The following is a 16,204-nucleotide window of genomic DNA, read 5'->3' as shown; positions in this document are numbered from 1 at the left end:
TTATCCTTAGGACATTTTTCATTAAAAAAAAAAATTAGAGGCAATTGTCTAATATCACAGTCTCCTGAGGGGACCATTAATAGTTGGGGCAAACAGACAGCAGGCCAAAAACCTTAAAAATCTGGGGAATGAAATGTCCATAGGGATCTTTGAAAAGTTCTGACATATCCCTGAGGATCTAGGTGGCCATGAACATGTGCACATCTGAGCAAATACCCAAGAAAGAACTGAGAAGACCCTAATCTCTTATCTGACTGACCTTGAAGCTCTGTAAAAAACAGGAAATAAAGGCTAAGGCAGGGTTGTAAACTGCCAGTATTGAAGGCATTTTTCAACAAACAGCACCTCAGCAAAGGGTGGGAAGCTTACTAGTTTGAGGTGATGGAGGTAATCTCTGTTCAATCATTAGCTAACCATTCAGCTATCTGAACAGAGACTTCAATGGCCACAAAAGCCAAAGAATATAGACTCTAAAGAATTAGTTAGAGTTAGTTAGGGAAGTCACTAAACAATAATCAACAAGAAACCCTGGGGAAGGAAGATCTGATTTCCAGAGTTGCCACATTATATTATTTAAAACATCCAATTTTCAATAACAAAAAATTAGAAGACACACAAACAGGAAAGTATGATGCATATACATAAAAATTGTAGTCAATAGAAATTATCCCCGAGGAAGCCCTGAATTTTGATATACTACTCAATGAATATAAATAAGCAATTATAAATATGTTCAAAGAATTAAAGGAAACCATGTCTCAAGAGTTGAAGTATGAGAATGATGTTCACCAAATAGAGAATATCAATAAAGAGATAGAATTTATAAGACAGAACCAAATAGAAATTTCACAGTTGGAAAGTGCATTTCATTAGGGTCAGGCTCAAAAACAGATTTGAGCTAGCAGAAAAAATAATCAGAATTCTTGAAGATTGGACAATTGGGATTATCCAGTGTGAGGAACAGGAAAAAAAAAAGATGAAAAAAATGAATAGAAACCCGTGGGACACCATCAAACACACTTACTTACACATAAAACTCCCAAATTTGACAAAAACATTGGTCTACACACCCAAGAAGCTTAACAAACTTAAGTAGGATAAACTCAAAGAGATCTACTCCAAGACAAATCATGGTCAAACTGTCAAAAGACAATGAGGGAAACTTGAAAATAGCAAGAGGGGCACTAGGAGGCTGATCTCTGCTTGTGAGAACAAGGGCTGCTTCTTGCTCCCTCCATGCCTGTTTGCATTCTTGAGGAGCCCCTAACAAGATGGAGCAGATCTCAGAGGTGACTTCAGGAGAACAGGAGGGTGAAAAGGTCAAGCTGAAGGCTAAGGGAAGGGATAGAAACAGAGATAACCTGTCCACCATCTTCTTAAGTCCCAGGGCCCTTTGAAAACTCTGCAAGAAAAGGGAGTTCTGTTATTCTGCCTTGATCTCCAGTACCTCACTCAGTACCTAACACAGTGGGAGACACATAGACCTTTCTCTTTAGACACAGGGAGTAGCCAATTTCCTAGGCGAGGTGGGGAGAAAGTCCTACTCCTTTCAGAATGGATCAAAGGAAACATTCAGGGGTTAGTATGCAACAAAATTTGAATACCTACTATGTGCCAGATGTAATCTCCCACTCCTGCTACTACCCTTCTGTTACTTCAAGGGCCTCTCTCAGGAAACTGTCCATTTCTGGTAAATTGATCTGGAAATCTCATCCAGGGAAACACATCCAACCCAGCCCCTTTCCAACTCTGCATACCTCTTCTACTTTTACCATCTTTAACCCACAGACATGTCTACAAACTTGCTTATTGTAGTCTTAGGAGACTGAGCAGGCTCTACTTTTTGTTTAGTTCAGTCACCAAGGTTTCAGTAGTCATAGCAACATTTACACCTCCAACAATGAGCCTAGGCCTAGGAGTTGATTGGTCACCTGGACTGTTGCCCTGGAGACCTGAAGGGAATCCTGGTTCTCCAGACTTCTATTAATGACACAGGCAATTCTATGAGCAAGGACCACAGTCGCATTTTAGGATTTCTTCTTTTGTGGTCCCAAGGAGTATCTGTATGGTTCTAGGTCCAGGGAGCATATCACATGCCTGTTTTACTAAAGAACAACTATAAAGGAATGAATCATATGCTTCATTTTTTAATTGTTCATTTTATTAAATAGGTTATTATATAAAGTCAGACCAATTGGTCTGACCATAAAAAAGAAAAAAGAACACAGCAAGAAAAAAGTGACTGATTATGTACAAGGGATGCTTAATAAGATTCACAGCTGATTTCTCATCAGAAAGAGTGGAAGCCAGAAGGCAGTGAGATGACGAAGTGCTAAAAGAAAGATTCAATTAAAAATTCTATAACTAGCAAAATTATTCTTCCAAAGTGAAGGAGAAATTAAGATACTCTGAGATTAAAAATATAGAATTTGTCACTAGCTGACCTGCCCTACAAGAAATAGTAAAACCTGAAGTGAAAGGACACTAGATAGGAGCTTGAATCCACATGAGATAAAGAGCACCCTAAAGGTAAGTACATAGATAAATATAGAAGTCAGTGTAAATGCAATTTTGTTTGTAACTCTTCTATCTGACATAAAAGACTTCTGTGTAAAACAGTAATTAGAAAACTGCACTCATGTGCTTATAATGTATAAAGATGTAATTTGTATGACAATGATAGAAAAAAAGATGGGGGAGGGGCAGAGAAATATTGGAGCAAAGTGTTTGAATACTACTGAAATTAAGTTGGTACTAATCTGAACTATATTGGTTTAATGTTAGATATTAATTGTAACTCTCATGACCATCACTAAGAAAATAACTAAAAAGAGATTAAAAGAAACAAGGGAATGAAATGGTATACTACAAAATATCTATTTAAGAGAAAAGACAGTAATTGAGGAATAGAGGAACCAAAAAGACATAAGATATATAGAAAACATTGCATTTACATTTACATTTATAAATACAAAACCATAATAAGGTACCACTTCACACCCACTAGGGTAGCTATAATCAAAAGGACAGATAATAACACGTGTTGGTGCAGGTGTGGAGAAATTGGAACCATCGTATATTGCTGACGGGAGCATAAAATATTGCAGATACTTTGGAAAATAGTCTGACAGTTTCTCAAATGGCTAAACATAGAATTACTATATTATCCAGCAATTCTATTTCTAAGTATATGCCCAAGAGAAATGAAAACGTGTCCACAACAAAACCTTGTACATGGATGTTTATAGTAGCATTATTTATAATAACCAAAAAGCAGAAACAACTCAGATGCCTATTAAATGATGAATGAATAAGCAAAAAGTTGTATATTCATACAATGTAATGTTATTAGGCAGTGAAAAGGAATGATGAACTGATTCAGGCCACAGCATGGATAAACCTTGAAAAAATGCCAGGAAGGCAGTCACTAAAGACCATACGTTATATGATTCCAATTACATGAAATGTCCAGGATAGACAAACCTATGGAACATAGGTTAGTGGTTTCGTAGGACTGACAGGGTGAAAAAGGGGGTTGGGTGTACATACTACTGCATGTGGGGGTTTCTTTTTGTGGTGATGAATATATTCTAAAATTCATGGTATTAATGGCTGCACAACTCTGTATCTATATTAAAATCTATTAAACTGTACACTTTAAAAGGGTGGATTTTATCATGTGTGATTATATCTCAATAATGCTGTTATTTTAAAAGACAAAATATGGAGAAAAGCAAGACAAAAAGTAGAAAATAATTTTAGACAATAAATGTAAACGAAGCTATATTTCCAGTTAAAGGCACAGATTGTCAGATTGAATCAATATATAAAAGAAAAAAGATAGACAATTATATGCTGTCTGTAAGATACACTGAGAGGGAATTCCCCAGTGGTCCAGTGGTTAGGACTCTGAGCTTTCACTGCTGAGGGCCCGGGTTCATCGGGGAACTGAGATCCCACAGGCTGCACGGCATGCCACCCCCCCCCAAAAAAAAGATACACTGATGTTGAACACTGAGGTCATAAAATCATGGTAAAGTTAGCAGGCAACTTTTAACAATAAAGAGCTTATGTATTATACTGAGGCAAAATAGACAATAAGTATGACACAGTCCTAGCAACAGTTAACACATTATAAAATTCTCAACTTGGGGCTTCCCTGGTGGCGCAGTGGTTGAGAGTTTGCCTGCTAATGCAGGGGACACGGGTTCGTGCCCCAGTCCGGGAGGATCCCACGTGCCGCGGAGCGGCTAGGCCCGTGAGCCATGGCCGCTGAGCCTGCGCTCCGCAACGGGAAAGGCCACAACAGTGAGAGGCCCGCATATGGAAAAAAAAAAAAAAAAAAGTCTCAACTGATCATGAAGGTATAGTAAGTCCAATTTTGTGTGTACCCAGTATCTTAGCCTTAATATATATAAAGCAAAATCTCTAGATAGAAAATTTAAAAATTAACAAATCTACCATCGTATTTTAATATATCTTTCTTAGTGTTTGATTCATTAAGAAGACCCCTCAAAAATGACTAAAGAATAGAGAAAATTTTGACAGCACAATTAACATATCTGATTAAAATCACTTTTATATAGAATGGTGCACCAAGCAAGTGTAAGGCCACAAAACATGGGAGTTGAGGATACTGACAACAGAAGGTTGAAGTGATAGATAGAACATGAAATCTAAATTTGATAGGGAAGAAAAGCAAAGATATTGGTAGGGTGAGAATCCTGAAAATATTCTCAAATGGTATGGTGACCAAATTTATTTCAGAAGTAATTAGTTCTGGGTGACTACAAGGTCCAGAGTGTTGCCATGGAAGTATATGGCTGAAATGGGGTAGAAGTCATGGGAGGTAGAGATTAAGGTACTGAAAGTTCAGAATGATGGATATGTCATTAACATAGATTTGAAATACCCTAAAATGTCAGGACTTGAAGCGGAAAAGTGTTCTGAACTAACCATAAGTCAAATCTTCACTGAATGGAGGAATATTAGCAGGAATTGGTAGTTCCACAACCAAAAAAGGTGTGGTTAGAGCTAGATGGCATAAACCAGGGTTTTCACAGGCAACTAGATGTGTGAGGCTCTAAAAGTAATATGAAATGAAGAGAACACTGGTCCCATCACTTACCCAGAGCTAAACTGACTGTAGGAGAAATAGCAGCCTCTACCTGGCTGTATAGCAAGAGAAGTATTATCCAGAGATAAACCTGTTTAAATTAAGGTTAGAGAAGGAAATTGCAGTCAGTGAAGGAGCTTAAATTGTATCACAGTTTGTTAAAATATTTTGGAGGTTTAAAAGGAGAGGTAAGAGATTAAAGAGACCAGTGGTAGATTCAGTCAGGCGAAAATAATTGTTAGAAGGAGAATGGACAGCTGAATGAACTTATATTCATACAAAGATGACAGATGTGTGGATTAAGCTGGTTGATAGTTATAAGTAATCCTGGCTTTCCCTTAGTGGATGGTGACAAGCAGGTGTAGGTCCATTGCACTTCTGAGAGGATTTGAGTCTTTGATGGATTCAAGGGAGGGAGTTATTATCTGGCTTGGATTCTAAGGGGTCTGGCTCATAGCTCTAAAGATTCAGAGTAGATGTGAGGCTCCCATTACCTCTTTTTCATTTCATTAAGTCTTTTGAAGAGTCCAGGCTAGATGTTCTGCAGAATGTCACACATTCTGGATTTATTTGAAGTTTTCCTTATGATGAGTTTCAGGTGAAACATATCTAGCAAGAAGATAACATGAGAGTGTGTATAATTCCCACAGCATCACATTAGGTTACATATCATGTCAAGCCATTCCATTATTGTTGAGGTCAAGCTTGACCACTAGGTTAATGTGGTGACCACCAGATCTGTCCATTGTAAAGCACTATTTCCTCTTTGGTCTAATCAGCCATAGCTTGAGGGTGAACAGGGTCATTTGGTATAGACCATGGTGACATATACCTAGCAGGGTTGTGAGAAACAGGCAATAAGCCATGACTGGTATACACAAATAATCCACATATGATATAAATTGGTAAGAACTGTAAGAAAATTGCTTATAGAAACATACACGAGGGAGCAGTCTTTTCTGTGTGCCTAGAGTGGGGATGGTGGTTGTGGAGGAAATAAAGGAAAGCTGTGGAGCAAAGGTGATATTTGAGAGTTGGATCTTTCAAGACGAGTTAGGGCTTATTAGTGGTTGAAAGTGGTGAGGACATCCCAGGCTGAGAGAAAAATCATGAGGGGAAAAAACAAAAACAAAAATAGAGGCCTGAAATTATATGGTTCAACTAACCATATAAGAGAAAAAAATCCTGAGTGCTAGCATATATGATGCATAGAAACAAGTGACTGGGAGATAAGGTTGGAAAGGTAGACTAGGATAGGTTATGAAAAACCCTGAACTCCATGTTAAGGAATTTAGCCATGATTCTGTAAGTAATGATGCTAAGGAAGGTTTCAAAGAAAAGGAATATTCATATTGGGCTTTTAGAGAGACGTGTGGATGGCAGTGTGGCAGAATAAGAGGGAAGATTGGCAAGAAGTCTGACAGACAGGTTTTTGTGAGAAATGATGAGGGCACAGACTAGGTCAGTGGCAGTGGGTAGGAGAGGAAGGAATTGATATGAGAGATATTTTAGGGGCAAAATCAATTGAAGTTGATGAGTGGCTACATGTTGGCATTGGAGGGGAAGTCAAGAATATTCTAGGCTTTCTGCCTTGAATCATATTAATGGTGATGCCATTACCAATATAAGGAAGGTAGTAGGAGAAGCAGATTTGGAATAGGGCAGTTAAGTTCTAGATATATTGAATTTGAGTTACCTAAAGTGTACAATTTTCTGTTGTAATTTCAGTTGATTTCTTCTTCTTTTTTATAAAGCTTTTTTCCTCTATTTTATTCCATATTCCTATTTGGATCACAGGGAGTAAACTGGAGTGATGTATACAAGTTCCAAGTAGGCATGCAGAAAGCAAAATATGTCCTTTGACCTAAAGATAACTAGGAAGGAATCAATCAATCGTTTCCTGGGCTATACATTGGCAGTCATTATATCTGAACAAACTTGGATTAAAACTCTAGGGAAGACCTGTTCTCAAAGGATTTGTGTACCTACTCATTGATATGCTTTATGAAGTGACTTGAGCCATTTAATTTCTCAGTCGAATGAGAAAATCAACCCACAGATTGACCCTTCACTTTGAAAGATTTGCAAGGGTTAATTAGATAAAATGTTCCTTTTTCCTTAGAAGCCAAGGGTTTGTTATATTAGTCCCAACCAAGATAAATCAAGTGTTTTTTTTTCTCGAATTTCTTTGTTTTTCTGACAAAGCTGTTTTTATTTATTATTTAATTCCACTAAACTCTCTAATTTCAATAGATGCTAAGAATAAATCCCCTAGAGGAGAAAAAAATAATGAACAAAGAGAGAAAATAAGCCAACATTATGACATGGAGCTGCATACACAGCTGACTGCACACTAATAAACAATGTCCAAGAAGACTGGGTTCTGAAGAACATTTCCTTAATTATGGTCATGATCTGTGCCTTCCAAGAATAATATAGTATGTGCAGTATTTTAACAAGGGTAGAAAAGACATTAGTAACAAGATCTCTATTTTTACTGGAATTTTTCAGGTCATGACATGTATATAAAAATGTTTATCATATATTCCTAGGAAGGTAGGATAAGAAATCTTTAAGCTGTAAAAGGTTGATAATTTTGAAAACATTTAAAAATGGAAATGATAAATTTATGAAACTTTAAATAAAACCTCAAGATTTCTAGGATGCTCAGGAGTTTCAAGGCGTGGGTGTTTTCCCCCCTCTAATTCAAAGCAAGTTCCTTCTTTTGGAAGTTCCACTGCCAATTTCCTTTTTGTTTAATTTAGGTTATGTTGGGTAATGTGCAGGGTTTATAACTCAGTCTTCCCAGATGTATTTTAATTTAATGTTCTTTCTCTGGACTGTCTCCCAGTTTTTTCTAGTCTAAAGATTGTCTAATATAATTTTGATTGTGAATGTTACTTGGGGTGAGAAAACAAACTGAGATTGAAGCACTCTAATGGGGAAAAAAGCCATAATACATGTTTGCCTGTACTTCATACTTTCCTGTTTATAACTTGGCTTTCTTCTTGTATACCTCCTCTATTTGTGCCCAGAAGTTTCACACTGATTTTTTATCTTCCAATCTGCTAGATCGACCCTTTCTGGATTAGGAATTAAAGAACAGTGATTAGGAAATGAAGTATAGAATGAGGAATCTGCAGAAAAAGAAAAATAAAGGGGGAACCAGAAGATCTGGAGATGGACCTAATCAAATTTATGAAGCAGACAAGCACATATCTTTGGTACCTTCTGTTCTCCTTGTTCAGCCTCTCTCCCCACTTCCACCATCCTACTTTTGCTCTTTCATCCCCTTCCCGCCTAGCTTGATTTTCCTTCCTATACCGCCTTGCCCTTTGCTAGCTTGTCAGCTGTTTCCTCTAAGATAATAATGGACCCATCTAAAAGTATCCTTCGCACAAGTATTTGCATTTTACTAAAAGTCTATTACAGAGTAGAATTCTCTCTAGGCCCAATAATGAGTTCCTAATGACTTAATGGAATTTGCTTCACCATTGTATATGGGTGTACTTTGTGCTCCTAACTTTCATACTTCTCACTTTCATGTCTGCTTCCCTCCTGAACTTCATTCTTCCAGCAACCCCAGTCTCACTAGGTTTTGTACATGTTCAATTCCCAGAAGATATTGCTACTTTCACCAGGAGAGTCAAAGTGAAGTGTGGTGGTTGTGTGTATGAGGAGAGTGGACAATACCTAAATGTACACACACACACACACACACACACACACACACACACACACAGGAGGGACAGGTTTGCAAGCTTTACTGAAAGCTATAATTACAGTCTGCGGAATGAAGACTCTTCCAATCAACATAAGAACCTCTTTCACAAGGGACATCTGCTTGACAACTGCATTCAGGGAAAGAGGATTTTATCTATTTCAGGAAACTCTTCTTGTATCTATTATTATTTTTGGATTATTTTCCAGTGAACTATGACTATCAGATCTGTGATACAGACTTGAAAATAAGCTTTTTTTAGTTACTCTGAAATTATTTAGCAAGTGTCTCTCTCTCTCCTTTTCTCTCTCGCTTTCTGTATTCCCTTTGCATTAGCTTTTCTCTCCTTTTCCATGGGAACAGTATGTATTTGCAGGGATAGAAACTACTCCCTGTTGCTCTAGGGAACATAGGACGTAGCCAAGATGGCCTTGGGGAATGTGGGAGGGAAAAGAGAATATGTAGAGGCTTAATTCTTTTGGAGGCCACTTTGATCATAAAGATGGAATAGGGAAGAAAAGAAAAATTGTAAACCTTGCCAGGCCATGAGAAAATTATCTGTTTTAGTATGATGTTCTTCTACGATCCCTGTGGAAAAGAGGAAGAGACAGTTTGAATGAATAAAGGTACAGATGGGACTACAGACATACTCGTTTTACTGTATTTTGCTGATACTGTGTTTTTCATACATTTCTTTCTTGGTGGCAACTCTGCTTCAAGCAAGTCTATCAGCACCATTTTTCAAGCAGCATTTGCTCGCTTTGTGTCTCCGTGTCACATTTTGGTAATCCTTACAATATTTCAAACTTTTTTTATTATTATTACATTTGTTATGGTGGTTTGTGATCAGTAATCTTTAATGTTACTATTGCAGTTGTTTGGGGACACCATGAACCTCACCCATATAAGATGGTGAACTTATTTGATAATCATTGTGTGTGTTCTGACTGCTCCACTGGCCAGCCATTCCCCCCATTACTCTGCCTCTCCTCAGGCCTCCCTATTCCTCTCTATAACAATATTGAAATTAGGCTAATTGAAAACCCTACAGTGGCCTCTAAGTGTTCAAGTGAAAGGAAGTCACATTTCTCTCACTTGATTGATTGATTGATTGATTGCTGGCTGCGTGGGTTGTGGGATCTTAGTTCCCTGACCAGGGATCGAACTTGGGCCCTCGGCAATGAAAGTGCAGAGTCCTAGCCACTGGACCACCACATTTCTCTTACTTTAAATCAAAAGCTAGAAATGATTAAGCTTAGTGAGGAAGGTGTGTGTTGAAAGCCAAGATAGGCCAAATGCTAGGCCTCCTGCACCAGTCAAGTTGTGAATGCAAATGAAAAGGTCTTGAAGGAAATTGAAAGTGCTACTCCAGTGAGCACATGAGTGATAAGAAAGCAAAACAGCTTTATTGCTGATATGGAGAAAGTTTTAGTGGCTGGATAGATGATCAAACCAGTCACAACATTCTGTTAAGCCAAAACCTAATCCAGAGTAAGGGTCTAACTCTCTTCAATTCTATGAAGGCTGAGAGAGATGAGGAAGCTCCAGAAGAAAAGTTTGAAGTTAGCAGAGATTGGTTCATGAGGCTTAAGGAAAGAAGCCATCTCTATAACATTAAAGTGCAAGGTGAAGCAGCAAATACTGATGTAGAAGGTGAAGCAAGTTATCCTGACCATCTAGCTAAAATAATTAATGAAGGTGGCTCAACTAAACAATAGATTTTCAATGTAGAGGAAGCAGCCTTCTATTGGAAGATGATGCCATCTTGGACTTTCATAGCCAGAGAGAAGTCAATGCTTGCCTTCAAAGGACAGGCTGACTGTCTTGTTAGGAGCCAGTGCAGCTGGTGACTTTAAATTGAAGCTAGTGTTCATTTACCATTCTGAAAATCCTAGGGCCCTTAAGAATTATGCTAAATCTAGTCTGCCTGTGCTCTATAAATGGAATGGCAAAGCCTGCATGACAGCACATCATGTTTACAACATGGTTTACTGAATATTTTAAGCCCACTGTTGAGACCTACTGCTCAGAAAAAAAATTGCTTTCAAAATATTCCAGCTCATTGAAAATACACCTGGTCACCCGGAAGCTCTGATGGAGATGTACAGTAAGATTAATGTTGTTTTCATGCCTGTTAACATAACAACCATTCTGCAACCCATGGAACAAGGAGTCATTTTCACTTTCAAGTCTTCTGATTTAAGAAATACATTTTGTAAAGCTATAGTTACCATAATGATCCCTCTGTTGGATATGGGCAAAGTGAACTGAAAGCCTTCTGGACAAGATTCACCATTCTAGATGCCATTAAGAACATTCCTGGGCTTCCCTGGTGGCGCAGTGGTTGAGAGTCTGCCTGCTGATGCAGGGGACGTGGGTTTGTGCCCCAGTCCGGGAGGATCCCACCTGCCGCGGAGTGGCTGGGCCCGTGAGCCATGGCTGCTGGGCCTGTGCTTCGCAACGGGAGAGACCACAACAGTGAGAGGCCCACATACTGCAAAAAAAAAAAAAAAAAGGAACATTCATGTCATGGGAAGAGGTCAAAATATCAACATAAACAGGAGTTTGGGTAAAGTTGATTCCAACCCTCATGGATGACTTTTAGAGGTTCAGACTTCAGTGGGGGAAGTAACTGCAGATATGGTGAAAATAGCAAGAGACTTAGCATTAGACGTGCCAGGTGAGTGAATTGCAGCAATTTCATGATAAAACTTTAATAGATGAGGAGTTCCTTCTTATGGATGAGCAAGAAAGTTGTTTCTTGAGATGGAGTCTACTCCTGGTGAAGATGCTGTGAAGATTGTTGAAATGACAGCAAAGGATTTAGAATATTACATGAACTTAGTTGATAAAGCAGTGTCAGGGTTTGAGAGGATTGACTCCAATTTTGAAAGCAGTTCTACTGTGGCAAGATGCTATCAAACAGCATTGCATGCTACAGAGAAATTGTTCGTGAAAGGAAGAGTTAGTCAACGCGGCAAACTTCATTGTTGTCTTATTTTAAGAAGCTGCCACAGCCACCCCAGCCTTCAGCAGTCGCCACCCTGATCAGTCAGCAGCCGTCAACGTCAAGGCAAGACCCTCCACCAGCAAAAAGATTGTGACTTGCTGAAGGCTGAGTTGATGGCTAGCATTTTAGCAAATAAAGTATTTTTAAAATTAAGGTATGTATATTGTTTTTTTAGACATAATGCTATCGCACACTTGATAAACTACAGTGTAAATGTAACTTCTATATGCACTGGGAAATTTTAAAGATTTGTGTGACTTGCTTTAAAGCAATATTTGCTTTACTGTGGTGGTCTGGAACCAAACCTGCAATATCTCCAAGGTATGCTTGTATAATAAATTGGAAGGTATGTAAACACAGTGATTTGGTTGTGAACCTTTTCTCCAACAGCAGTGGTGTGTTTCCCCATCCTTTCTATAAACTCTGATTTCCTATACATACAGACATTGTTGTCTTTCTTATGTCTGTTCAAAAATCAACTACAGACTGATAACTGTCTACCAAAGTCTGTTCTGTCCTACTTCCTGTGCACCCAGCTAGTCTACATTTCCCAGCTTCCCTTGCAGTTAGGTTAGGCCATCTGACTAAGTTCTCTCCAATGGAATGGGAGCAGAGGTTACATATGTCAATTCCAGGACGTGCCCATAGAACCTCCATATGTGCACTTCCAAGTTTTATTTGCCTTTCCATGGAAAAGAATGATGGCAACCAAAGCAACATTGGAAACCATATGTTGAAAGTAGAAAGATTACCTGGTGACCTGAATACCCACTCTGAATTGTTAAGTGAACAAGAATTAAGCCTTTGTTGCATTTGTGCAATTGCATATTTATGTTTATTTGTTAACAGGAGTCTAACCTACCCTACTATGTTGTAGTAGGAGAGCACTGTATTCCCCACAAAGTGTGGCACAGTGCTGAGCATAGAGTTGGTACTCAATAAATATTAGTTGAATGAATGAGCCACTACACTAGCCCATTCATGAAAACTTTCCCAGAAGGTATAATTACCATGCAACACTAAGCTGAAAATTTTGCACCGTTTGCACATAATTTCATTTATTTTAAGTGATAATTGATATTCAGTTATTGAGCACTTAACTGAATGACATGTTTTACTCACAAAAAATCCTGATGAGGGAGATGATACTACTTCCATTCGACACCTGAGGAAACAGGTTCAGAGAATTAAGCTACTTTCCCAAGGCCACATAACTCCTAAATGGCTGAGCTGGAATTTAAATTCAAGCCTCTCTGACTTCAAAACTCTTTCCATTACATCATGCTGCCTTAAATACGTTTGGCTTAATACACCATGTTTGTTGTTTAGATTTATAATCTTGAGAATATAATATGATTCAAAGCAAAGTACAGTCACTTGGAACTTAGTCTCTAAATAAAGTAATAACACATGAGATAATCTTAGCCTATTAATAGAACCATTTAATTAGTCTGGTAACCAGTTTACGGCCATCTCTTACACTCTTTCTTCCTAAGTGTTCTTTAAAATTATAGAGTAAATATAGTAAAAGCTCAGCTAGAAGGCATGAGGATTGAATTTGAGACACCATGGCTAGACAATTTTCTGGTTAGGGATCAGAAAGCAACAGAAAACATTTTTAGTCCTTGTTGGAAAATACTTCAAAATTTATAAATTCATTTTCTCACCATCGCATGGACTGGTGCAGTGGTATGTCAAGCTAGAGAAATATACTCTAGGGGTTGTTTTAGGTGGACATTGTTGTTGAGTATACATACAAGAATGTCAATTTACATTTATTTTAATAAAAAATAATGAATCTTTTATTATATATAATAAAATATTATATATAATTGCATATATATATATAAATAATGTTGTCATCACTTAGTCTGTTTGATAACAGAGGGTCACATGTGATGTCATATAATATCTCTGAGGTATCCCAGAGCAAAAGTGTAGAGGAATGGACCAAAACACTCATTTATTAAATTTCAGCATCGTGTAAGATATTGCAGTTTACATGTTCCCAGTTAGATTTCTCAATCACATCATCAAATTTTAAACTAGCCCTCACAAAATGACTCTAAAAGATTCCTGCAAAGAATATTGATGATATTACTAATAATGTAAGAATGACTGAATAAGAAATTGACAGCATTCTTTGCAAACTACATTATTAGTTTAAATACAAAACAAAAGAAATCCAAAAAACATGATGATCTAATAAGACCTGCTAAAATGTTGGCCTACAGTGTTCAAAGTTAACAAGACTTTGATATATGAATTTATATCCTGTATAGTAAAAGTGAACTACACCTTGAAAATGCTTTTTGCCTTAAGATATTAGCTAATTATGACACTGTAGGTGTATAATTTATAAATGAACATACATCTACTGAGAGGATGTGTTCAAAATAAAACAGTGAATTTTATTATCTACAAAGTTTGGAGACCTCTTACTGTATTAGCAATATTTATTTACATGTCTGTTTTCTATACTAAATACTAATTTCCTTGAGGGGAGAGGGACTGTGTCTTATGTTTGTATCTAGAGTATGTAGCTCTTGGTTTTTTAGTGCTAGGTGCTAGGTGCTCAATTAATATCTTCTAAATGGAAATAGAAGAATATAGGAATACAGACAACATTAAAAGACAGCCTGATCTCTGCTAACAGATAGACAATTTTTTGTTATGTGGTCTTGGAAAATGCACTATTTTCCTCATCTAGAAAATGGGGTGAATACTTCCTGTTCTTCCTATCTCAATGGTTTCCTATGAAACTCACATGTAAAAATAAATATAAAATTTAAAGTCATGTACAGCTCTGATGTGTCTATACTATTTTTCAAATATAAACTACTTTGGAAGCTTAGTATCATGAAAAACTAAAAAAAGAAGATGACAGAGGAGAAAAATATTAACTATGTGCTGAAAATTAAAATAAATGCTGACAGTTTCCTCCAGTTGTTCAAAGAAATTATTTCAATGAACGTACTATAAATGTTACAGGGTTTTTTGTTTTTTTTCTTACATCTTTATTGGAGTATAATTGCTTTACAATGGTGTGTTAGTTTCTGCTTTAATAACAAAGTGAATCAGTTATACATATACATATGTTCCCATATCTCTTCCCTCTTGCACCTCCCTCCCTCCCACCCTCCCTATCCCACCCTCCAGGCGGTCACAAAGAATGTAGCTGATCTCCCTGTGCTATGCGACTGCTTCCCACTAGCTATCTACCTTACGTTTGGTAGTGTATATATGTCCATGCCTCTCTCTCGCTTTGTCACACGTTACCCTTCCCCCTCCCCATATCCTCAAGTCCATTCTCTAGTAGGACTGTGTCTTTATTCCTGTCTCACCCCTAGGTTCTTCATGACATTTTTTTTCTTAAATTCCATATATATGTGTTAGCATACGGTATTTGTCTTTCTCTTTCTGACTTACTTCACTCTGTATGACAGACTCTAGGTCTATCCACCTCATTACAAATAGCTCAATTTCGTTTCTTTTTATGGCTGAGTAATATTCCATTGTATATATGTGCCACATCTTTATCCATTCATCCCAAGATGGGCACTTAGGTTGTTTCCATCTCCTGGCTATTGTAAATAGAGCTGCAATGAACATTTTGGTACATAACTCTTTTTGAATTATGGTTTTCTCAGGGTATATGCCCAGTAGTGGGATTGCTGGGTCATATGGCAGTTCTATTTGGAGTTTTTTAAGGAACTTCCATACTGTTCTCCACAGTGGCTGTACCAATTCACATTCCCACCAGCAGTGCAAGAGGGTTCCCTTTTCTCCACACCCTCTCCAGCATTTATTGTTTCTAGATTTTTTGATGATGGCCATTCTGACTGGTGTGAGATGACATCTCATTGTAGTTTTGATTTGCATTTCTCGAATGATTAATGATGTTGAGCATTCTTTCATGTGTTTGTTGGCAGTCTGTATATCTTCTTTGGAGAAATGTCTATTTAGGTCTTCTGCCCATTTTTGGATTGGGTTGTTTGTTTTTTTGTTATTCAGCTGCATGAGCTGCTTGTAAATTTTGGAGATTAATCCTTTGTCAGTTGCTTCATTTGCAAATATTTTCTCCCATTCTGAGGGTTGTCTTTTGGTTTTGTGTATGGTTTCCTTTACTGTACAAAAGCTTTGAAGTTTCATTAGGTCCCATTTGTTTATTTTTGCTTTTATTTCCATTTCTCTAGGAGGTGGGTCAAATAGGATCTTGCTGTGATTTATGTCATAGAGTGTTCTGCCTAGGTTTTCCTCTAAGAGTTTGATAGTTTCTGACCTTACATTTAGGTCTTTAATCCATTTTGAGCTTATTTTTGTGTATGGTGTTAGGGAGTGATCTAATCTCATACTT

General features: G+C 37.5%; 1 protein-coding gene across 1 annotated transcript in view; it reads left to right on the top strand.

The window, feature by feature from the left end:
* Positions 1-2,308: 2,308 nt before the first annotated feature.
* IL13RA2 (interleukin 13 receptor subunit alpha 2) overlaps positions 2,309-16,204 on the top strand; it is a 67,126-nt gene continuing 53,230 nt past the window's right edge. The window contains exon 1 of the mRNA XM_049704491.1: positions 2,309-2,529. The gene's annotated coding sequence lies outside the window, so the exon portion shown is untranslated. The remainder of the gene's footprint in view (positions 2,530-16,204) is intronic.

The sequence above is a fragment of the Orcinus orca genome, chromosome X (assembly GCF_937001465.1).
Source record: "Orcinus orca chromosome X, mOrcOrc1.1, whole genome shotgun sequence".
NCBI lineage: Eukaryota > Metazoa > Chordata > Mammalia > Artiodactyla > Delphinidae > Orcinus > Orcinus orca.
This window is presented reverse-complemented; position numbering and strand designations above follow the sequence as displayed.